Source organism: Gorilla gorilla, chromosome 1 (assembly GCF_029281585.2).
Source record: "Gorilla gorilla gorilla isolate KB3781 chromosome 1, NHGRI_mGorGor1-v2.1_pri, whole genome shotgun sequence".
Lineage (NCBI taxonomy): Eukaryota > Metazoa > Chordata > Mammalia > Primates > Hominidae > Gorilla > Gorilla gorilla.
The window spans coordinates 70220737-70246624 of NC_073224.2; the positions used below are offsets into that span (position 1 = coordinate 70220737).

The following is a 25888-nucleotide window of genomic DNA, read 5'->3' on the forward strand; positions in this document are numbered from 1 at the left end:
AAGTTCACAAAAGATCTGATTGTTTAAAAGAGTCTGAGAACTTCTCCTCTCTTTCTTGCGCCCTCTCTTGCCATGTGATATGCTGGCTCCCCTCTGCCTTCTGCCATGATTGTAAACTTCCTGAGGCCTCACTAGAAGCAGATGCCAGCACCATGCTTCCTGTACAGCCTGCAGAACTGTAAGCTAAAATAAACCTCTTCTCTTTATAAATTATCCAGCCTCAGATATTCCTTTATGGCAGCACAGACTAACACACTGTTCATGTACTATTTAGGTTCTTCTAAGTGGAGGAGGTGGTATGAAATGCTGCTAGTCAGCCATCTTGAAGCCCCCTCTTTGAAATTTAATTTTAGCCTTTTATTTTTACTTTTTTTTTGGCATTGGGGGAAATATTTTATAACAGACTTGAATTCCTTTTTTACTTACTTAACTCTATGTAATGACCATTCACATGCATTATTGAATACCTGCAAAACTTCACTAATCATTATTTGTAATATCACATTGTTGGGATATGCCCTAACTTATAAAACCATTTATCTATTTTTAAGATATTTACTTCCTTAAGAGAGATTACTAGAATTAGCAATATTGATTTAAGTAATATAAACATTTCTCATGGTCCTGAAGTGTAGCAATAAATAGCCTCCTTGAAATCGTTGGTGCCTTCCAGCTGTGATTTTAAAATAATCCTGGAAAATGACCAAAAATTGCCTATTAACTTTGTTACCAGGGAAGCCTTGATGAAATAACTGGGAAAGTTCTTTTCCTTACTGTTTTTCTTTAATCTCTTATTTATAGGCACAGCTGCTTGAAGAAACCATATGGACTTGGATGGCACCAGAGCTTTATGACCTATGACCAGATACCAGAGGGAGATAAGACCCCCAAACTGGCACAAACTGAAACAGATTACCTTTAGCTGGCATAAGTCATTAATATATTATTATAATGCTAACATTACCTCCCCCAAAAAGAAAGTCTCTGCTATTCTGTATTTTGTGTGTATGAGTTTTAGGAAGATGTATGTTTGTGAGTTGAGCCTGTACGTCTGGAGTCCCACCCTGCACATACTAACATTTCTCTCCCACTTCTCACACAGTCCTTAAAAACCCCATTCCTTCTATGGTTTGAGGAAAAGGGATCTTTAGAGTGAGAGTGCACTGCTTCTCGATTTCTCGCCAGTGGCTTGCTGGTCTTTCCAACTGGGTGTTCTTTCTTTGCAACCAACATAAAGTAGAGAAAGAACTCAGTTTACCAGTGACACTTTCTGATAATCCAGTTATATTAGCAGCTCTACAACTTCTTTTATTTCTTGCACTTCCCATATAATTTTTCTTTTTCTCTTTTCTTCCTTGCATCCATCCAGCATATTGATGGATGCCAATAACATAACCAGTATGAGAAAAACAAAAAAATATGCTTTTTAGATGATCAAGACTTACTCTTAGCTAATGCAATGGAGAAAAAACTGTCAGATTAATGTATGAATGGGCTGGACAATTAATGTTTACTTTAAGCTAATCAAATATTAATATTAGGTAAAAGCACTGAATCTAGAAAAAAAGCATTTTCCCAAAGTAAACAAATTCTTCATGTCTTTTAGCAATGCTATTTGTCTTTGCTTTCCTAAATTTCATTTTAACTTAATGTTGACTATATAGCAAATATTAAAACATATATTCAGAATTCGTTTTAAACAATCTATAGCGTTCAAACTTTCAGACTTGCAATATTATGAAAAATCTGAAGATGGCTAAGAAACATAGCAAGGCCTGGTGGCAAGAGCTATAATCTCTGAGTCAGAAGCTGAACTTACTACCAAAAGCTGAATGACCTCAAAAAGGTCATTTAAGTCCACAGTGTTATAGTTTTATAAACTATAAAATGGGCATAATATTTATCCTGTATATTTAACATTAATATAATGAATATAATGTTTCAATTAGATTCACAAATATTTATTTTCTTTTTTTGGACAGGGTCTCACTCTGTTGTTCAGGCTGGAGTGCAGTGGTGTGATCTCAGCTCACTGCAACCTCTGCTTCCCAGGCTCAAGTGATCCTCCTACCTTAGCTTCCTGAGTAGCTAGGACTACAGGTACATGCCACCACACTCGGCTAATTTTTGTATTTTTTTAAAGACGGGGTTTCACCAAGTTGGCCAGGCTCGTCTCGAACTCCTGAGCTCCGGTGATCCACATGTCTCAGCTTCCCAAAGTGCTGGGATTACAGGCATCAGCCACTGTGCCCAGCCTAATACCCTTTTATATCCCAAGCATTCTTCTAGATATAATTTTTAAAAAGATATGCATAGTCTCTAACTTCATGGAATTTATAAGAGATTAATGACAATGATGACTCACAAAAGTATGATGAATGTTACAAAAGGAAATATAAAGGTAGCTGTGAGAGCTTTAGATCAAGGGGATTTAAATCTGTGGGGGAATCTCCTGAGAAGATGAAGGGCTAAGGCCTAGGAAGAGGGGTATAACGGAGAAGATTAATATCTTAAGTTTTCAACTTGGTTGCATATACGAATAAAAATAGCAGCCGAACATGCTTTACTGACTTTTAGTGTGCTTAAGAAATTAGTTGCCGATATTGAAAAACTTTGAGATTACAGAAAAAAATCAAATTTCTAGTTTTCTTGAAAAATTAGAGGATCTAAGACATGGCAGCAATCAGTTGAACCAAGTAGCAGCTGCTTTTATGAGAGTATGTGTTCTCCATTTTGCCACAGGTACCAGCAATCCTGACTGTATTATACCTGATCTGCTTCACTTTAATCTGCCTCTGCTACATTTGGATTTTTAATATCTGATCTAAAAAGAAGGTTGTACTATACACTGAAGAAGGGAAGTAAATCCTGTGTGTCTTGAGCAAGAGACAAAGAAGAATCAGAGTGGGAGCTGAAGCTGAAGTGGTACGTAGGTATCTGATACAGACAGGGAAAAAAAAGTGTTTTTCCTTCTCTAACACTCATTCAATACAGCACAGAATGCTTCTGTGACCAGATGTGAGGGAGGGGTTCCCCACACATCAAGCAAATCTCCAGCAGACACCAGAGGGGTGTCCTGGAATTCTATTCAATTCTCACATTATTTACCTGGAGATAACATAGGGTAAGGGCTCAGTCCCACAAGACTGACACTCACTTCAGATGCCAATCACAAGCCACAGGTTGTTACCTTTTCTTCCGACTGACTGGCTATAAAGCAGGGGTTCCCATGACCTCTTCTTTGAGTTTAATTTGCTAGAAGAGCTCACAGAACTCAGGAAAACACTTCACTTATATTTACCCATTTATTATTAAGAATACTTCAAAGGATACAGATGAACAGCCAGATGGAAAAGATGCATAGGGCAAGAGATGTGAGAGCTTCCCTGCCCTGTTTGGGTGCCACCCTCCAGGAACCTCCACATGTTTAGATCCCCAGAAGCTCTTCAAATGCAGTCCTTTCAGGTTTTTATGGAAGATTCATTGCATAGGCATGACTGACTAAATCATTAGCCACTTGCGATCGACCCAACTTTCACTCACCCTGGTTGGAGAGTGAAGCTAAAAGTTCCAAATCTTTAATTGCAAGGTTGGTTCCCTTGGCAACAGTTCTCCATTCTGAGGCTATCTAGTATCCCCCAGTTTTCCAGGAGTCCCCAGCCATCAGTCATCTTATCAGCTTACAAAAAGACATATCACTTAAGAGACTTCAAGAGTGTTAAGAGCTGTATGCCAGGAAAAGGGAAGGAAAAGCAAATGTATTCAATATTTCACAATATCACAGTGCCAGATGTGGCAGGCCTGGTAAGCCTTAGGTCAATGGATGCCACTGAAGAGACTAAAACAGGGAAATTACATGCGCATATTTTAGTTTTAAAAATGCATTTCTATGTGCAGTGTGGAAAGTGAATTTCAAGAAGCTGAAGATGAAAAAGTATTAATTTGCATTATATTGCAAAACTTCAGATGAAAACCAAGGATACATTTTAAATTTTGTGTGCAGTAGGTTCTATTGTGATAAAAGAAAGGCACTGTGACTCTTCAACTTTCTCTAAAGACGATAAAATAAAAATTAGTCATATCTTGAGAAAACATTGACCAAAATTATTCTAACATGAAGGGGAAAAAAATTTGCATAAAAAGTGAAAAACCAGACGATAAAACCTGAGTGATAAAAGTTTCCCGTATGTTACAGAAGAGTCTTTCCCTTGCTCAATACAGTACATCTTAGTATTATTCAAATAAACTTAAACTAAAACAGACTCACTAAAAAGGACATAACTCAGAATGACCCATGGGGCTTATTTCCTGTTAGATTCTATCCCTGGTTCTGCTCTATAATTCTATTTGAATACATTTCAGCAATGATTCATCTTGTCAGTCTGCCAACAGTCTTTCCTACTGAGAAAGTGGCATGTACTTCACGTACTTTAGCAGAAACACAATTGAAGACTTTGCTCAGATTGCCCCCAATTATCTTATTTACTTCTCAAAAATGTCATACTATTTTTATCAGTAATATGGCTCTCTAAAACTAAATATCATATGACAAACAGTGAAAGTTCATTTAAAACACCAAGGAAACACTATCAAGGGTGACGGACCTGCATTTTGGGGACCTAGCCTCCTTTAGCAAGGCTCACTGCCTGGGATCTGTGTGGACATTGCGTCTGATGTCCAGGGTAAGTCTCTGCCTTCCAGGCCCAGCCTAGAGCAGTGGGTACCATGGCACATCTGACAGCATTGCACACTCCTTTTTTTTTTTTCTGGTGATTCTTCTGCCCTAATATATTAGCAAGATTTTAGTCAAGAATATTATTTCATTATTATAGTCTCACTTTATTCCCTACTATCCTCATCTCCACCTCCAGATTGAGACCTGGAGTTCATGAAGAGCTGAGCTAAAGTAATAATACTTGGTTATTTTAAATGGCTAATATTAAATAGTTAATATTTATTGAGTCATTATGTATGAGACTATTAAAAGTGCTTTGTATGTATTAGTTCCTTTTATCTTCACAATAACCATATCAAATAATTAGGGAAGTTACCATTTTTAAAAATAAGAATACCCAGCCATATGGTGATTAAGTTAACAGCCCATGGCCAAATACAGCAGGTGGTGAAGGTGGAATTTAAAACCTTGCTATTAACCATCACTCTATAGCTCTAGAGCCCACACTTTGAAGCTCTACATGATAAACATTCTGCTGTACTTGGAGTCACATTTTTTCTGTAATATTTGACTTCATTAAATGTGCTGTTTTCTAGGTGACCTCTGGTCAGCCATGAAATTAGGCTCCTGGTGGATACATTCTATCAGTCACGAGTATAAGCAGACATAACTGGATATCAGTAACTGACCTAAGTTCAAGCTGGGACCCCTATTTTTCTCAACTCCTGGAAACAGAGACCTCACAGTTCTCTCTTGTTTTTTCCTTCATCTTTATCAAGTCAGACCGAAACCTTGACTTTTTGCTTCTCCTACTTAATGCCTTTATTGTAGATGACATTCTTTCCTCCACTGGGCATGAGTAATGGCAGAGAGCAAATAAGGAATCCTCTCTCTCTTTCTGGGTCAGAAACAAAAAAGGGGGAAGGAAGCCTACTTCACGCAAATATGTTATGGAGGTTTTGCTGGCAGCAAGGATTTTCTGTGTTCCTAAGATCCAAATTTCCCAGCTGCAACTCAAGATCTAATTTCCCCCAATGGAGAAGTGATTAAGCCAAATCAGTCATAGAGTCACCTCTTGAACCGTTCTCCTGAACTCTCATTTCCTTACAAGCAATACATCCTACCTTTAAATTGTTGAATCCATCAATTTCCCTCCATTGTTATCCCCAGTAACCTTGCAAAGATCACCATCATCACTTACCTAAATTACTGAAAACGCATCCTACCTGGTTTCCCAGGCTCCTATCCACCCCCATTCTCATTTCATTTTTCACACTGTAGCCAAAGAATCTTTGAAAAATGCATATCTAGTCAAATTACCTCTATGTATAAAATTCCTCAATGACTCTCCATTGTTCTTAGAGAAATCAAAATGTTTCAATATTGCTTTCAATGACCCCAATCTCATTTATATTTCCAGATTCATCATTCATCATCCTTCCCAAAAGTGGCTCTTCAGTCTTTTCCATTCTATCACCCATAACTCCTCTTTATTTCACTAAGGTAATATATATTTTTTCTTACCTATGGATATTTGCATGTCTTTTCTCACAACCTGTCATTTTCCCTTCTCCTTTTCCAGGCTAACCCTTTCACATTTTGTATGCATCCATATCACCCTATTTTCCCATTGTTTTCATGAAAGGTTGCATTTTAATTGTTATTATTTGTATAGTTTGTACCTCAAGCTAAACTGTAAGCTACACAGGAACAGAAACTACTTTATTTTGATTACAATTGTATCTCCAGCACCTATTTCAGTGTCTGGCAAATAACAGATATTCAGTAATAATTTATTGAATGAATGAACACATGAGTAATTTGCTGCATTATGAGTTAAATAAGTTCCCATGGGTCTATTTGAAAGCTAAACTTTCAAATGAAGTTCTGGAATAGTCTGTTAATAATTTGGGATTTTGCTCCACTTTGCCCATTTGTTTATTTAGAAATGGAATGCATTTTTACACAATCATCTGTTCCTTTCCTCCTTAAAGGCTGCTTCTAGATTTCTTATATTTGTTATTTAATCAATAAAAAAAATAGAATAAAACCATGATCAGAGGTAGAGATGTCAGAAATAGCATTAGGAGAACTAGAAACAATAGAAAATAGAAAAAATAAATGTTATAAAGTGTTGACATATTACCTGGTGTTTATTGAGTGTTTAACAACTAGCACTTAGTAGGTCCCCCCAAAAATGTTAATTTTCTTTGTGAATGCAGCAGTTTTTCAGAGTAGTCTTATCTGAATGTCCCTGATAGAAGAAGATGTTGATAGCCGTACAGATGCCTCTCTGTCTATAGAATCAAGTTTAATCATTGACTTTAAAACTTTAGTGTCCAGCACTGTAGTATAATAAGTTTATTGTGAGATCTTCCCCCTATAGAATTACGCATTGTGAATAGAATGGAGTCTTGGAGGCACTGTAGGTCTTACAAAAGGTTTGGAAGTTATGTTAGTATCTTTCTGAGTAGAGGAGTGGTGGTGGATAGGTTTAACTGTGGCCAGTGCTGGCAGCTGGAAGCAGTAGGCTGCCCAGAGGAGTTGGATTGCCCTGAGACAGATACTGGTAGTATAACACTATTGGGATTCTGAGCCTTAGACTAGCACTGAGGTGTCAACTTGAGCCTTCACTTTCAGCTGATTTAAGATACTTACAGAGAATTTAAGTGGTCCTTGGCTATTAGAACCCTTTGGATCTCAGCACAAGCAATGCCTCTCTGTTGAAATTATTGCCTAATTTAGACCCACTTGAATGCCACATAGTAAAGTAAGATTAGCTCACAATAAAAGCTTATAAAGAAAAGGCAAAGTTAACATTAGCTAAAGCTAGCAAAACCAATAAACAACAGATCTAGACCCCCTAGACTTTATGTATGGAGTCATAAGAAAGAATGCTGGAAGATGGCTGATTAGAAGCAGATGCAATCTGTGGCTCTCATGGAGAGAAATGAAAGGGGCGAGTGAACTCAATACCTTCAACTGAAATATCTGAGTTCTCGCATTGGTACTGACTAGGCAAACAACTCAACTCATGGAGAACAAAGAAAATAAGGGTGGGGTGATGGTCCATCCTGGAGTGGCATGGAGCCGAAGGAACCCCTACCCCCAGCCAAGGAAAGTGGTGAGTGATGTACGACCCTGCCAGGGAAACCATGCTTCTCCCACAGATGTTTGCAACCCACAAGTCCGGAGCTCCTCTTCTGAGCCCATGCCACCATGGTCTTGGGTCCAATACACAGAGCTGTGTGGAGTCTCAGTAGAGTAGCTGTTCAGACACACACAGAGACCTGGGAGTTTTACATACTTCAGCCCCAAGATCCCTAGCAAGGTGGGAGATCCATCTGCACATATGCCTAGGAAGAGGGCCGAATTCAGGGAGCCAAGCAGCATCATTCTATGGACTCCACTTCCATGGCACCTCACAACTTAAGACCCACTGGCTTGGAATTCCAACCAGCCAATGACAACAGTCTGGAGTCTGTCTGAGATGGGACCAAGTTCCCAGGGGAAGAGGCAGACACCATCTCTGTGGTTTGGTTGACTCAGCCATTCCAGCCTGCCAGCTTTGGAGAGTCCAAACAGTTTGAATGAGGAAGGAACCCCCACAACACAGCACAGCTGTTTTGCCAGATAGTGGCCAGAATGCTTCTTTACGTGGGACCCCAATACATTCCTCCTCACTGGGCAGGACCTGCCTGCCAGGGCTTCAGCCACTCCAACCAGAGTTATGTGAACAGAGCTCCATCCCAGGGAGAGATCAGTTGACTCAGCTGCTCCAGCCTGCCTGCTTAGGAGAATCCAAATGGTCTGGATGAGGAAGTGTTTCCTCCCACAATTCAGCACACCTTCTTTACCAAAAAGCAGCCTGCCTAATTCCTTAAGCAGTTCCCTGATCCCATTCCTTCTGAATGAGTGAGACCTTCCAACAGGGGTCTGCAGCCATCTCCTACAGGTGCATTTGGGCTGGCAATAGGTCAGTGCCCCTCTGGGATGGAGCTCCCAGAGGAAGGAGCAGGCTGCCATCTTTCCTGTTTTGCAACCTTCACTGGTGACACCTCCAGGTACAGGAAAAAGTGAGGCAACTAGGGTCTGGAGCAGACCCTGAGCAAGCTGCAGCAGCCCTACAGAAGAGTGGCCTGACTGTTAAAAAAATAAAAAGCAAACAAATGGAAAACTACTACAACAACATCAACAAAAAAGACCCCACAAAAACCCCATTCAAAGGTCAGCAACCTCAAAGATCAAAGGTAGATAAGCTCACAAAGATGAGAAAAAAATCAGTGTAAAAACACTGAAAACTGAAAAAGCCAGAGTGTCTCTTTTCCTCCAAATAACTGCGACATCACTCCAGCAAGGGCACAGAACTGGGCTGAGGCTGAGACGGCCAAATTGTCAGAGGTAGGCTTCAGAAGGTAGATAATAATGAAATTCACTGAGCTAAAGGGGCATGTTGTAACCCAATGCAAAGAAGCTAAAAATCATGATAAAACAATACAGGAACTGAGAGCCAGAATAGCCAGTTTAGAGAGGAACATAACTGACCTGATGGAGTTGAAAAACACAGTATGAGAACTTCACAATGTAATAACATGTATCAATAGCAGAATAGACCAAGCAGAGGAAAGAATCTCAGAGCTTGAAGACTCTGTCTTATCTTTCTGAAATAAGACAGGAGGACAAAAACAGAAAAAAGAATGAAAAGGAGCAAACAAAACCTCCAGGAAATATGGGATTATGTAAAGACACCAAACCTGCGACTGATTGGAGTACTTGAAAGAGATGGGGAGAACGGAACCAAGCTAGGAAACATGTCAGGATATCATCCAGGAGAACTTCCCCAACATAGCAAAACAGGTCAACATTCAAATTCAGAAAATGCAGAGAACCCTGGTAAGATACTCCACAAAGATACCAATCCAAAGACACATAATCCTCAGATTTTCCAAGGTTGAAATGAAAGAAAAAAATGTTAAGTGCAGCCAAAGAGAAAGGTCAGATCACCTACAAAGGGAAGCCCATCAGACTAACAGCAGAACTCTCAGCAGAAACCCTACAAACCAGGAGAGATTGGGGGCTGTTATTCAACATTTTTAAAGAAAAGAATTTCCAACCCCAAATTTCATATCCAGCCAAACTAAACTTTATGAGCATAGTAAAAATAAGATCCTTTCCACACAAGCAAATGCTTAGGGAATTCGTCACCACCAGGCCTGTCTTGCAAGAGCTCCTGAAGGAAACACTAAATATGGAGAGGAAAACCCATTACTAGCTACTACAAAAACACACTGAAGTACACAGACCACTGACACTATGAAGCAATCACATAAATAAGTCTACAAAGTAACCAGCTAGCATCATGAAAACAGGATCAAATTCACAATACTAAACTTAAATGTAAACGGGCTAAATGTCCCAATTAAAAGACACAGAATGGCAAACTGGATACAGAATTAAGACCCATCAGTATGCTGTATTCAAGAGACCCATCTCACCTGCAAAGACACACCTGCAAAAACACTCAAAATAAAGGGATGGAGGAAAATTGACCAAGCAAATAGTAAACTGAAAAAAGCAGGGTTGCAATCCTACTTTCTGACAAAACAGACTTTAAACCAATAAATATTTTTTAAAAAAACAAAGAGGGGCATTACATACTGGTAAAGAGTTCAATTCAATGAGAAGAGCTAACTAACCTAAATATATCTATACAGGAGCACCCAGATTCATAAAGGAAGTCCTTGGAGACCTACAAAGAGGCTTAGCCTCCCACATAATAATAGTGGAAGACTTTAACACCCCATTGACAATAGTAGACAGATTATTGAGACAGAAAATTAACAAAGATATTCAGGACCTGAACTCAGCTGTGGATCCAGTGGACCTGATAGATATCTACAGAACTCTCCATCCAAAAAAGAAAAAAGAAAACCAGAATATACATTATTCTCATAACCACATGGCACTTACTCTAAAATGAATCACATAATCAGAAGTAAAACCCTCCTCAGCAAATGCAAAGGAGCTGAAATCAGAATGAAAAGTCTGTTAGACTACAGTGCAATCAAATGAGAACTCAAGATTAAGGGATTCACTCAGAACCATACAACTACATGGAAACGAACAACCTGCTCCTGAATGACTCTTGGGTAAATAACAAAATTAAGGCAGAAATCAAGAAGTTCTTGGAAACTAATGAGAACAAAGAGGCCATGTACCAGAATCTCTGGAACATAGCTAAAGCAGTGTTAAGAGGGAAATTTATAGCACTAAATGCCCACATCAAAAAATCTAGAAAGGTCTCAAGTAAACAACCTAATATCACAACTAAAAGAATTGCAGTACCAAGAACAAACAAGCCCCAAATCTAGCAGTAGACAAGAAATAACCAAGATCAGAGCTGAACTGAAGGAGATAGAGACATGAAAAACCCTTCAAGAAATCAACAAATCCAGGAGCTGGTTTTTTGAAAATATTAATAAAATAGATAGACTGCTAGCTAGACTAATAAAGAATAAAAGGGAGAAGAATCAAATAAACACAATCAGAAATTATAATGGGGATATCACCACTGACTCCACAGAAATACAACCAACCATCAGAGAATGCTATAAACACCTATGTGTAAATGAACTGGAAAATCTAGAAGAAATGGATAAATTCCTGGACACATACACTCTCCCAAGATTGAACCAGGAAGAAATTGAATCCCTGAATAGACTGATAACCAGGTCTGAAATTGAGGCAGTATAGCCTACCAACCAAAAAAGCTCAGGACCAGATGGATTCACAGCTGAATTCTACCAGAGGTACAAAGAAGAGCTGGTACCATTTCTACTGAAACTATTCCAAACAATTGAAAAGGAGGCACCCTTCATTCTATGACACCAGCAATATTCTGATACCAAAACCTGACAGAGATAAAACAAAAAAAGAAAACTTCAGGTCAATATCCTTGATGAACATCAGTGCCAAAAATCCTCAATAAAATACCGACAACCCAAATCCAGCAGCACATCAAAAAGCTTATCCATCACAATCAAGTTGGCTTCATCCCCGGGATGCAAGGTTAGTTCAACATGTACAAGTCAATAAGTGTAATTCGTCACATAAACAGAACTAAAGACAAAAATCACGATTATCTCAATAGATGCAGAAAAGGCCTTTGACAAAATTCAACATTGCTTTATGTTAAAAACTCTCAATAAAGTAGATATTGAAGGAACAAACCTCAAAATAACAAGACATATATTACAAACCCACAGCTAATATACTGAATGGGCAAAAGCTGTAAGCATTCCCCTTGAAAACTGGCACAAGAGAAGGATGCCATCTCTCACCACTCCTATTCAACATAGTATTGGAAGTTCTGGCCAGGGCAATCAGGCAAGAGAAAGAAATAAAATGCATTAAAGTAAGAAGAGAGGAAGTCAAATTATTTTTGTTTGCAGATGACATGATCCTGTATCTAGAAAACCCCATCATCTTAGCCCAAAAGATTCTTAAGCTAATTAAAAACTTCAGCAAAGTCTTGGGATACCAAATCAATGTGAAAAATCACTAGCATTCCTATACACCATCAACAGGCAAGCAGAGAGCAAAATCATGAATGAACTCCCATTCAAATTGCTACAAAAAAAATAAAATGCCTGGGAATACAGCTGTATCAGTCCATTCCCACACTGCTAATAAAGACATACTTGAGACTGGGTAATTTATACAGAAAAAGAAGTTGAATGAACTCACAGTTCCACCTGGCTGGGGAGGCCTCACAATCATGGCAGAAGGAACATCTTATATAGCAGCAGGCAAGACAGCATATTCAGGGGAACTTCCCTTTATGAAACCATCAGATCTCTTGAAACTTATTCACTATCATGAGAACAGCAAGGGAAAGACCTGCCCCCATGATTCAATTACCTCCCAACAGGTTCCTCCCATGATGCATGGGAATTATGGTAGCTACAGTTGAAAATAAGATTTGGGTGGGACACAACCAAACCACATCAACAGCTAACAAGTGAAGGACCTCTTCAAGAAGAACTATAAACCACTGCTCAAAGAAATCAGAGAGGACACAAATGGAAAAAAAATTTCATGATCATGGATAGGAAGAATCAATACTGTGAAAATGGCCATACTGCCCAAAATAATTTACAGATTCAATGCTATTCCCATTAAACTACCATTGACATTCTTCACAAAATTAGAAAAAACTGTTTTAAAATTCATATGGAACGAAAAAAGAGCCCAAATAACCAAGACAATCCTAAGTAAAAAGAACACAGTTGGAGCCATCACATTACCTTACTACAAGGCTATAGTAACCAAAACAGCATGGTACTGGTACAAGAACAGACATACAGACCAACGGAACAGAATTGAGAACTCAGAAATAAGACTGCACACCAGCAACCATCTGATCTTCAACAAACCTGACAAAAACAAGCAATGGGGAAATTATTTTCTATTTAATAAACTGTGCTGGGAGAACTGGCTAGCCATATACAGAAAATTGAAACTGGGCCCCTTCCTTACATAATATACAAAAATCAACTCAGATGGATTAATGACTTAAATGTAAAAACCAAAACTATAAAACCTTAGGAGAAAATCTAGGCAATACCATTCAGGACATAGGCATTGGTAAATATTTCATGACAAAAATGCCAAAAGCAATGGCAAAAAAGCAAAAATTGACACATGGGATCTAATTAAACTAAAGAGCTTCTGCACAGCCAAAGAAACTATCATCAGAGTGAAAAGACAATCTACAGAATAGGGGAAAATTTTTGCAATCTATTCATCTGACAAAGGTCTAATATCCAGAGTCTACATGGAACTTAAACAAATTTACAAGAAAAAAACAAACAACCCCATTAAAAAGTGGGCAAAGGACATAAACAGACACTTCTCAAAAGAAGACATACATGCAGCCAACAAACATAGGAAAAAAAGCTCAACATCACTGATCATTAGAGAAATGCAAATCAAAACCACAATGAGATACCATCTCATGCCAGTCAGAATGGCTATTATTAAAAAGTCAAGGAACAACAGATGCTGGTGAGGTTGCAGAGAAAAAGGAATGCTTTTATACTGTTAGTGGGGGTGTAAATCAGTTCAACCATTGTGGAAGACAGTGTGGCGATTTCTCACAAAAATCTAGAAGCAGAAATACCATTGGACCCAGCCATCTCATTACAGAGTGTATACCCAAATGAATATAAATCATTCTTTAATAAAAACACATGCATGCCTATGTTCATTGCAGCACTATTCACAATAGTAAAGACATGGAGTCAACCCAAATGCCCATCAGTGATAGACTGGGTAAAGAAAATGGAGTACATATACATCATGGAATACTATGCAGCCATAAAAAGGAATGACATATGTCCATTGCAGGGACATGGATGGAGCTGGAAGCCATTATCCTTAGCAAACTAACACAGGAACAGAAAACCAAACGCTGTGTGTTCTCACATATAGGTGGGAGCTGAACAATTAGAACACATGGACACATGTGGGGCAACAACACACGCTGGGCCTGTGGGAGGAGCAGGGGAAGGGAGAGCATCAGGAAGAATAGCTAATGGATGCTGGGCTTAATACCTAGGTGATGGGTTGATCTGTGCAGCAAACCAACATGGCACTTATCTACCTACGTATCAAACCTATACATCCTGCACATGTACCCCGGAACTTAAAATAGAAGTTGAAAAAAATAAAACAAATAAAAAAGATGCTGCTTTTTTATTAAAATAAAACTAGAAAAGAAAATAGGTTAAAAAAGAAAAAATTCTGAGTAAATGTTTGAAGAAATAAAGGATTCTATTACAAAGATAGCAATTAAATCTATGAAACCATAGATTTGAGAAGGAAAAAGAAACATCTAAAAATGAAAATATAAAAAAAAAATAAAAAAATAAAAATGAAAATATAAGAGTTGAAATTAAAAACTCAACCAATAGGCTAACTAGTAAACACATCTAAAGGAAGAATTAATGATGATAGGTCTTGAGGAATTATACAGAATGCATTACAAAGAGATAAGAAAATTGAAAATTTTAAAGAGGTATAGAGGACAGAAAGAGAAGGTTAACATAGACTTAGCCAGAGTTCTAGAATAGTAGAATGACAGAAAGGTGAAGAGGCATAATTTAAAGACATATGTCACAATTTTTGAGATCCAATAAAAGCAGGAATCTTCACAGACAGAGAAATCAATATATTCCAAGTAGGTTAAATTGAAAAGAAAATCCAATCCTGGAAACATGAAGTTAAAAAAAAAAAAAAAAACAGTTGGAATGACAACAGTAAAAATGAAAGTTAAGAGAAAGTGGGAAAACCTCTTCTAATTGTTGAGAGAAAAAAACTGTCCACCTAGAATAATGTATTCAGCCAAGCTGCCTTTCAAGAGTGTGCAAAATAAAGATGTTTAGACAAACCCAAACTGAGAAGCTGTATCAATAATATATATTCAGTATATTAATAGATAGGAAGAAGAGAAATCGCACCCAGAAGCATGATCTGAAATACAAGAATAAATGATGAGCTATGAGCAAATAAAGTGATAAATATTTTTGTGAATAGAAGCAAACATTGACTAAATAATAATTTTTAAATATGAATGCATTAGTCTGCTTGTACACTGCTATAAAGAGCTGTCTGAGGCTGGGTAATTTACAAAGGAAAAAGGTTTAATTGACTCACAGTTCAGCATGGCTGTGGAGGCCTCAGGAAACTTACAATCATGGCAGAAGGCAAAGGGGAAGTAAGGCACCTCCTTCACAAGGCAGCAGGAAAGAGAATGCCAAACAAAGGGGGAAGAGTCCCTTATAAAATCATCAGGTCTAATGAGAACTCACTCAGTATCCTGAGAACAGCATGAGGGAAACTGTCTCCATAATCCAATTACCTCACCTGATCTCTCCCTTGATACATGGGGATTATGGACAGTGTAATTCAAGATGGAGATCTGGGTGGGGACAGAAAGCCTCACCATATTACTCTACCCTTGACCTCTCCAAAATCTCATGTCCCTGTCACATTTTAAAACCAATCATGCCTTCCCAACAGCTCCCAAAGTCTTAATTCATTCCAGAATTAACCCAAAGGTTCAAGTCCAAAGTCTCATCTGAGACAAGGCAAGTCCCTTTTGCCTATGAGCCTGTAAAATCAAAAGCAAGCTAGTTACTTCCTAGATACAATGGGGGTACAAGCATTGGGCAAATACAACCATTCCAAATGGGGAAACTGGCCAAAACAAAGGAGCTACAGGCCCCATGCAAGTCCAAAATCCAGCAGGGCAGTCAAATCTTAAAGCTCTGAAATGATCTCCTTTGACTCCATGTCTCACATACAAATTACACTGATGCCAGAGGTGGGTTCCCATGGCCTTGAGCAGCTCCGCCATAATGGCTTTCCAGGGTACAGCTCTCCTCCTGGCTGCCTTCAAAGGCTGACATTGAGTGTCTGCGGCTTTTCTAGGCACATAGTGCAAGCTATTGGTGGATCTACTATTCTGGGGTCTGGAAAATGGTGGCCCTCTTCTCACAGCTCCACCAGGCAGTGCCCCAGTGGGGACTCTGTGTGGGTGCCCTGACCCCACATTTCCCTTCCACACCACCCTAGCAGAGGTCCTCCATGAGGGCTTCACCCATGTAGCAAACTTCTACCTGGACATATAGGTATTTTTATACATCCTCTGAAATCCAGGTTGAGGTTCCCAAACCTCAATTCTTAACTTCTGTGCACCAATAGGCCCAACACCACGTGTAAGCTGCCAAGGCTTGGGGCTTTCACCCTCTGAAGCAATGGCCTGAGCTGCATGGTGGCCTGTTTTAGCCAAGGCTGGGACCCAGGGCACCAAGTCCCAAGACTGCACAAAGCAGCAAGGCCCTGGGCCTGGCCCATGAAACCATATTTTTCCTAGGCCTCTGGGCCTGTAATGGGAAGGGCTGTTTAGAAGACCTCTGACATGTCCTGGAGACATTTTCCCTATTGTGTTGGCAATTAATATTTGGCTCCTCATTAGTTATGCAAATTTCTGCAGCTGGCTTTAATTTCTCCCAAGAAAATGGGTTTTTCCTTTCTACTGCATTGTCAGGCTACAAATTTCCAAATTTTCCAAATTTTATTTTCTGCTTCCCTTTTAAACATAAGTTCCAATTTCAAACAATCTCTTTGTGGATGCATAAAACTGAATGCTTTTAAGAGCACCCAAGTCACTTCTTGAATGCTTTGCTGTTTAGAAATTTCTTCCTCCAGATACCCTAAATCATCTCTCTCAAATTCAAAGTTCCACAGATCTCTAGGGCAGGGGCAAAAATGCTGCCAGTCTCTTTGCTAAGGCATAGCAAGAGTCACCTTTATTCCAGTTCCCAGCAAGTTTCGCATCTCTATCTGAGATCACCTCTGCCTGGACTTCATTGTCCATATCACTGTCAGCATTTTTGTCAAAGCCAGTCAACAAGTCTCTAGGAAGTTCCAAACTTTCCTGCATTTTCCTGTCTTCTTCTGAGCCCTCCAAATTTTTCCAACCTCTGCCTGTTACCCAGTTCCAAAGTCGCTTCCACATTTTTGGGCGTCTTTATAGCTGTACCCCACTCTCTACAATACCAATTTACTGCATTAGTCCCTTTTCACACTGCTATAAAGAAGTGCCAAGACTGGGTAATTTATAATGGAAGGAGGTTTAATTGGCTCACAGTTCAGCATGGCTGGGGAGGCCTCAGGAAACTTACAATCATGGAGGAAAGTGAAGGGGAAGCAAGGCACTTTTTCCACAAGGCAGCAGGAGGGAAAATGACAAAGGGAGAAGAGCTTCTTATAAGACCATCGGATCTCATGAGAACTCACTCACTATCCTGAGAAACCACCACGAGCCAATCACCTCCACCTGGTCTCTCCCTTGACATGTGGGGATTATGGGGATTATAATTCAAGATGAGATTTCACTGGAGACACAAAGCCTAACTATATTAAGTAATGTCAAAATTATGGAATTGAATAAAAGTATAGGATTAAAATTCTGGACAAAATTAGCACATATGTTTAGGGAGGATTAAAGTATCATAAAGTCTTTGTCTTTTTTTTTAGGAGAGGGCTAAGATAATGATAATTCTTAGAGTTAAAGTATTGTAGAGTCTTTGTATATTTTTTAGGAGAGGGCTAAAATAATGATAATTCTGACTCCTGGTAATGGTTTGCTAGGTTATTCTGATAATATTTGTTAACCCTAAAAAGGAAGAATGAACAGGTTAGAGGCAAATAAACATTTATTCAGGAACAGGGATTACAACCCAGTTAGCAGCCAGAGACTGCACCACCTGAAAGAGGAAAGAGGGCTTACATTGAGAAAAACTTATTTAGTTTACATATGTTGTTTGTCAGATTATTTCACTAGTTGATTAAACGTGAAGAAATTACATCAGTTTGTCAGAAAAGCTATATATATAAAGTTCTTAAAGAGAGTGACCGGTTTCTTTGTAGTGTGTACTGTTGAAAGTACAAATATTTGTGAGGAAGTGTTACTTTGTAGATCTCAAAGTTCATCGGCAGTATTAATGTGAAGTCAGTAGACAAAGATGAAATTACTGATGGCAAGTGTGGAACATTGATAAGCTCACATTTCCCTCATTTGATCAAGATATTTCTCCCAGGAGAGAATATCTGTGATCACCACAGGTCCCTAGACACTGACGAAATCAATGCTGTATGAGCTCCATCTTGTCCTGCAAAAGCCAGGGTGAAGTGAGCCTATCTGTTCTGGGTCCCTGGCTCACAGGGAAGTGAATTTACAAGCTATTTCATAGACTCAGTCAAGCTTATAATTCTAGGTGCTGTAAGTTCCTTCTGGATGTTCAGAACAGGCTACAGGAATCTGGGCCAACATCAAATCAGTGGGCAGCATTAGTGCTTGTTCTAAGCATTGAGACAAACACTTACAGATCAACAAAATTATCAGAAACAATAATGTTTTCCAAGAACTTAGTGAACAGTTTTAAAAAAGAAACAATAATGTTATAATGATACTAAGTTGTAACAGGGATCTAGTCAAGGAACGTATCCTTTCTGGTAACAACTAAATAAGTCAAAGGATGGCTTACCAATAGATGGCACTTGTCTTAGCTGACCTGCCTAAACTAATTTTATTGAGCTCCAGTTCAACTACTTCAGAGGCATTTTCCCAAGTATAACATAAGTTGTTAACTATCCCACAAACATTTCCCTGTACTGCCAACAGATAATCTAGAGTAATTCTGTTATTTAATACAGTTGCTGCTAATGAATTTAAAGATTATTACTGAGTGGCAATAACTTTGACAGTTGAACAGGTTAGTGTATTAGTACGTTTTCACACTGCTATAAAGAACTTCCAAAGACTGTGTAATTTATAAAGGAAGAAGGTTTAATTGACTCACAGTTCCATATGTCTGGAGAAGCCTCAGGAAACTTACAATCATGGTGGAAGGTGAAGGGGAAGGAAGGACCTTCTTCACATGGTGGCAGGAGACAGAAGCGAGCACACAGGAAAAAATACCATTTATAAAACCATCAGATCTTATGAGAATTCACTCACTATCACAAGAACAGCAGGGGGGAAACAGCCCCCATAATCGAATCACTCCCCTCCCTCAACATGTGGGGATTACAATTTGAGATGAGATTTGGGTGGGGACACAGAGATAAACCATATCAGCTAGGTTGCCTAGGATTTGAGAGAAATCAGTAATCATGATCATATTTCTCCATGTTCTACTCCAGGCAAAACAAACAAACAAACAAAAAAACACTAATTGGGCAGAAGATGACATATTTATGCCTCAGGTGCTCTAGGAGTTTTCCTTTTGAAACAGGATAAATATAATCCTTCTGGCCAGAAGAAGGTGTTATTGGAGGGATAAATGAGGTTATTTTAGTGACATGAGCACCCAAAGTACACTGACTTGCTAATGACCAAGAGTCAAGGAATTTTCTTCCCCAGCATATAAAAGGATTTGGTCCCCATTCACAGACAAATATATAAACATAAGCACACAGGCTTTTATACTTTTGAAGGACTCATTTTGAGGTTCAGTCTGATTTGCTGTTATCAGTCAGTTTTAAGAGTGGGAAAAATTGCATTGCATAAAGACCAACTTTGATTAGCATTTGCAAAACCAAAAATGACAAATAAACTGGTTTTCTTTTTGCATTTTCTCCTGAGAAACAAGAGTTTTAGTTGTTGAGTTATAGCAACAAGTATTCTTTTTCCATGCTTAAGAGAACAAGATCAAATTGAAACAGGGTAGGTTTTTGTCCTAGTTTCCCTTTATGTGCACCCTTATAATAAATAATGTTTGCATATACTAGTTCTACTGTGGCATTGGGAATTCCCAAGCAGTTTGTTATTGAAATTACTCATGAGTCATAGTGGAAGGACAAAGTTTTATAGCAATCATGGCAGATCCAATTAGAAAAAGTAACATATGTGACATTATTGACTAATTTCCTTAAGGCATTTTCATTCCAAGCATTTATAACTGATATAACAGTTAAAAAATTAATAACACAATCATTGTTTATTATAATTTTGTTTAGACTTTTCTAACAAATATGCAGCAAAAATCTCATATAAATGTCAACAGTTAACACAACCTCCATAGCAAATTTTCTGCTTGTTGTACTATATAGTCATTTTGAAGATTTGGTAAGTTGAAGGGTCAGCTTTCCTGTTGAAGTTGATGTCCTTGGGGGTTGGAGTGCTTTCTTAAGGTGTGAAATATGGATCCAGGAGTTTATTCTCTGTAATTTGGAAGTACAAAGATTAGATAACAACACTTGATAAACTTCATCTCATCAAGTTTCCAGAGGTTTGGATATAAAGTACTTCTTATAAACAAAGTCTCTTGACTGGATATGATGTAGTGTGTCATCATCTCCTAGAAGCTCTTTCATAAAGCATCATTTACAAGTTGATAGTTACAGTTCACTTGGGTGATTAGTCCTTTGCAGTACTAAAGTACTGGTTCTTTAATAAGGATGGAGTCAGAACGAACTAAGGGTGATGGCATAGGTATGCCTATAACTATCTCATAAGAGGCTAGGTGATGTTTTTTTAAGGGGATAGCTCTCAGATTCATCAATACTAATGGTAAACAGTTTGGCAAGGCAATTTAATCATACATATATTTTCCCAATTGGGTTTTTACTATTCCATTAGTTCTTTAAATGAATCCTGAAGATTGTATGCACAATGAAAGTACTAAAATATAGGTTATGCCTTGCCTATAGTTGGAATTGGAGACTCTGTCTCATGAAATGTGTATGCTGGTTTCTGGGTAACTCTTTAGAAACACCTCAAAGAGGTGTTATTTTTTCTAGTAACACTTTCACTACTGCCATGGCAGTTGCTTGATGACAAGAGAAGGCTTCTGCCCAATTTGAATACATGCAGACCATAACCAAAACATATTTGTAATCTCAAAAGGGAGGTAACTGGATAAAATACAACGGAAATACTTCAAAGAGGGCTTCTAGTAGGTCAAATGTTCCCCTTGAAACTTTTATGGGTTTTCCCAGGTTAAACTTTGGACAGGTTATACACGTGTTACTTACCTGTTCTGCCTCAGAACAGAATTTTCCCCACCAATATTGTTTTGTTTATTCAAACATTTTATCATCTGTCCAGTGAGCTAAATCATGGAGTTTTTCTAACAAACACTTTGATAACGTTTTAGGTAATATAGGTTTTTTCATTGAGACCTTTCCAGAGATCCTTTTGTGTATTTAAATAGTAGTCTTGTTCTTTCATTTATTAATCTAACTGACAAATGCATGTTGTTGTGTATGTCTTGTTATAGTTTCCATGGATTCCTCAGGGGGCATAATGAGAGAGGATGCCAGGGAGGTCATGGGGCATACATTTACACTTAGTTTATAACAAAACCAGGAGTCATAGCTGCTCCTATGATCAGCTAATGCATTTCCTTTTGCCTCTTTAGTATCTTTAGGGCAGTGGGCTGGTACCTTATTTATAGCCATTTTCTTAGGTAATTGAATGGCATTTAGTAATTCATTAACTAGAGCACCATTTTTTATGTGATGTCTGGATGAAGTTAAAAACCTCTCTATTCAGACAAGACCATAAGAGACAGAGAGAGTGAGAGAGAGAGAGAGAGACCTCTCTGTTTCCAAAGCATTCCAAAATTATGGTCAACACCAAAAGTCTGTCAACTATCTGTGTGTGTATATGTATATGTATGTGTGTGTATATATATATATATATATATTTTTTTTTTACAGTGTGTTTTCTGGCCAGAGTGCAGGCCCAAATTATTGCCTATAATTTAGCTTGCTAAACACTCATATATGAAGGAAGAGTCCCACCCTCAACTTCATGTTCTTTTGAGGCTATAGCATACCTGGTTTGTAAATCTCCATCCTTGTTTTTTGAGTCAGAAGCCATTTGTAAACCATCCAAAATCAGCATTTTTTAAACTGTAATTATTTTAAATCAGGTCTTGATATGGTTATGCGATGGTTAATATTGAGTGTCAACTTGATTGGATTGAAGGACGCAAAGTATTGTTCCTGGGTGTGTCTGAGAGGATGTTGCCAAAGGAGATTAACATTTGAGTCAGTGGACTGGGAAAGTCAGACCCACCCTCAATCTGGGCGGGCACCATCTAATCAGCTGCCAGTGTGGTCAGAATAAAAGCAGGCAGAATAATGTGAAAAGACTAGGCTGGCTTAGTCTCCCACCCTACATCTTTCTCCCATGCTGGATGCTTCCTGCCCTCGAACATAGGACTTCAGCTTTGGAATTCCGACTGGCTTCCTTTTCCTTAGCTTGCAGATAGCTTATTATGGGACCTCACCTTGTGATCATGTGAGTCAACACTCCTTAATAAACTTCCCATTATATATGAATCTATCCTATTAGTTCTGTCCCTCTAGAGAACCCTAATACAGGTTATGTGATTGGCATAGGCTGCACAATCACATTCTAAAAGGCTTGTAATCCCAATGGTTAAACATCAGCAGTATTAAGACTGGTGGTTTTAAAGAATTTTATATTATGTGATGAGAGAAAAGTAAACTCATTGTGTGAGGGGGCTTGTAGATAGATTATGAGTATGTTGGGAATTTAAGAGAGTCTCAACAAAATGTGGAACATAAAGGTTTAAGACTTATCCAAAATGCTCTCTGATACTGCCTTGACCATAAGGTAAGTGGCAGCGATAGTATCAGAGAGAGGATAGAAAGGACTGAGCAACTGGATCAAGTTTCTCAGAGAAATAGTCAAGAGGTCTCTGGCTATTGCCATGTTTCTAGGTTAGAATACCCAAAGCTTGCCCCTACTTTTTATACACATATTAATTAAATTCTAAATCATAGTTAGGATATCCCAAAGTAGGGGGAAAGCAGAATGATGTTTTTAAAAAATTTTTAAAAACTTCCTCTATCTCTGTTATTGATTTTATTTATCAGGACTTCCCTTTAATGAAGGGATTTAGCTAAAACAGAAAACTCGGGTATCCATTACCAGCAATATCCAACCAATCCCAAGAAATCTTGTAACAATTGAGAAGTTTTAGGTTTGCGGAATTGCTGGACCCCTTTTATTCTTTCTGGGTCTAATCACTTTCCTTTAGCAGATATTAAATCTCCTAGAAACTTAAATGATGGTTGTGTTATTTCTAGTATTTTCTTACTCACTTTATGTCCATGTTCAGCTAAAAAGATTAGTAATATAAAGGAGAACACACTAAAAGGGAGAACACACTAAAAGGTCATCTACATATTTTAGCAAAGAAAACCCATGTTTAAAAGATAGATCTCTAAGATCTTTGCTAAGGGGGTCTGAGAAAAGTATGTAGGACTGTCAGTATATCCCTGAGGCATTACAGTCCAGGTATATTGTTGATTTTCCCATGCAAAGACAAACAAAAATTATCTGTCTTTATATACTGGCATGCTAAACAAAGCACTATACAGATTCACAACACAAAAGAAAATACTATCCTGAGGAATGAAAGAGAAAAGCGTATGGGGATTTGGCACAAGAGGGTGATGGGGAATTACTCTATTATTGATGCTGTAAGATCTTGGACAAAATACCAAAATACCACCTTCTATTTCCAGGCTTTTTTTTTTTTTTTGAGACAGAGTCTCACTCTGCTGCCCAGGCTGGAGTGCAGTGGCACAATCTCAGCTCACTACAACATCTGCCTCCTAGGTTCAAGTGATTCTCCTGCCTCAGCCTCCCATGTAGTTAGGATTATAGGTGTGCATCACCACGCCCGGCTAATTTTTGCATTTTTAATAGAGATGAAGTTTCACTAAGTTGGCCAGGCTGGTCTCAAATTCCTGACCTCAAGTGATCCACCCACCTCAGCCTCCCAAAGTGCTGGGATTACAGGCATCAGCCACCATGCCCAGGCTCCAGGCTTTCTGAGTAGAATAATTGGGGTATTACAGGAGGGATTAGTACAGGGTCTAATCAATCCTCATTTTAAATGCCCTTTGATGATAAAGGTTATACCCTCTATGGCATGTTGTGGAAGAGGATGTTGAGAAAGAGAGGGAAAAGGCCTTTTAAGATCTAACTGGACACCTATGGGCTCATCTGATTTAGTCAATATAATGTCTGCATTATCTGTTGCCCAGGGGACATCTGGGACTGAAGATAAGTACAGGGTCCAGTAGCTAACTTAGAAAGTTATGTAGTAATCATTTTATAGAAAGCTTCTGGTTCTTCTGGTAAGATTGAGAATTCTGAGTAAGACAGACTAAGTTCCTCCTCTTGAGAACAGGATAGCAGCTTTTATTTTAATTAGAAGTTCCCTACTCATCAGGTATGCTGGTGCATGGGGTACTAGTAAAAATAAATAATCAAGACATAAATTTTGAAGTTTCATGGGCAAAGGAATAGATAATGGTGTTTAACTGGTAGTATCTGAGACTTCTGCCATGGGAAGTTATTGCAGTCCAAGGCAACAGACAATTAATTGTGGTGGGGTTTAAGACTGATAGGGTTGCTCTAGTGTCAATAAGCATGAAAACTTTCTTATTATTTGCTAGTGGTGATACTTAGCCTTCAGAGCTCAAAGGTATTACATGGAAAGACTTTTTTTTTTTTTTTTTTTTTTTGGATCCCTGTCATTCCTAATCTTCTTGGTCTTTTAATGGGGAATCTAAGGGTTTGGAAGTAATTTTAGATGTCAGTTTGGCTTTTAATATTTTGCAATCTTTAACCTAATGTCCAGGCTTTTTGCAATAGTTTTAGACTCCTTTAGAAGAATTCTGAGAGCCTGTATTACTGGTTAATTATTGCAGCTATAAATTCATTATCCATTTAGCTTTTGATTGATGGGCCCTATTTAAGGTTTGAGATAATTGATTAGCCAAACTTACCAAGTATTTTTGGTTTCTCAATTTAGCTATGCTCTTTTAGCCAATATGGCTAAATCTTCATCAACACTATTGACAAACATGGAGCTTACTTTAGTGGCATCACTCTTTTTTGTGAGACAAGAATTTTCTTTGAATATACCTCTAGTCTATTATAATAATCATGAGCTCATTTGCCTTCTCTCTGAGTGCCACCCTGAATTATATTCTAAACCACTGGCTTTAGTAAAGCTGTGGGAATAGCTTTAATTATTTTGTCAGCAAATTTTTAAGTTTTTTTTTGTATCTTGGGGAAGATTTAAATTTAAATCATCAGAAGGATTTTTTCATCTTGCCATTTTTGCCCAATAGCTTGCTCATTGTAGCCCTACAAACAAAGCTATTAGCCAGTATAAATCAGAAAATCCAGGGACATAAGTTATGCGCACCATTGTGAATTCCTCAGCAAATCTTAGGGTTTCCTCAGTCACCCTGGGAAATTATTTGGCTATCACGCCCAACTCGAAATAAAACTAGAAGGTGTAAGATACCACCTACCACTGGTAAATTCCCTTTGTTGTTTGAGCAGTATTTAAAAAGATATGCGAGAATTAGAGCAGGAGTAGGAAAGGCCACTGTGGGGGATTGTCAATTTAGGGGTTTGTAGAACAAGTTTAGGTTCAGCTGCTTAGGTAGCTGTAGAGGAGAGAGGGGAGAAATTTTTGAGTCTGCAAACAGGAGTCCTGCCAAAGAGGGCCATAAGAAGGATGTTGAAGGTGGACTTTCTTCTGAAGATTTTAATTTTAAATCTTTGTTTTCCTTTACCAATTT

The 25888-nt window shown here is 38.3% G+C and overlaps 1 protein-coding gene across 4 annotated transcripts in view; it reads right to left on the reverse strand.

Annotated features, from left to right (window-relative positions):
• Positions 1-25888, reverse strand: part of ODR4 (odr-4 GPCR localization factor homolog) — a 188341-nt gene that overhangs the window by 25071 nt on the left and 137382 nt on the right. For 3 of the 4 annotated variants that reach the window (XR_010135197.1, XR_010135194.1, XR_010135195.1), the window contains one exon: positions 19071-20467. The exons of the other annotated variant lie outside the window; for it this stretch is intronic. The gene's annotated coding sequence lies outside the window, so the exon portion shown is untranslated. Of the gene's footprint in view, positions 1-19070; positions 20468-25888 lie in introns of those variants that run through there. 4 annotated transcript variants of the gene reach the window in all.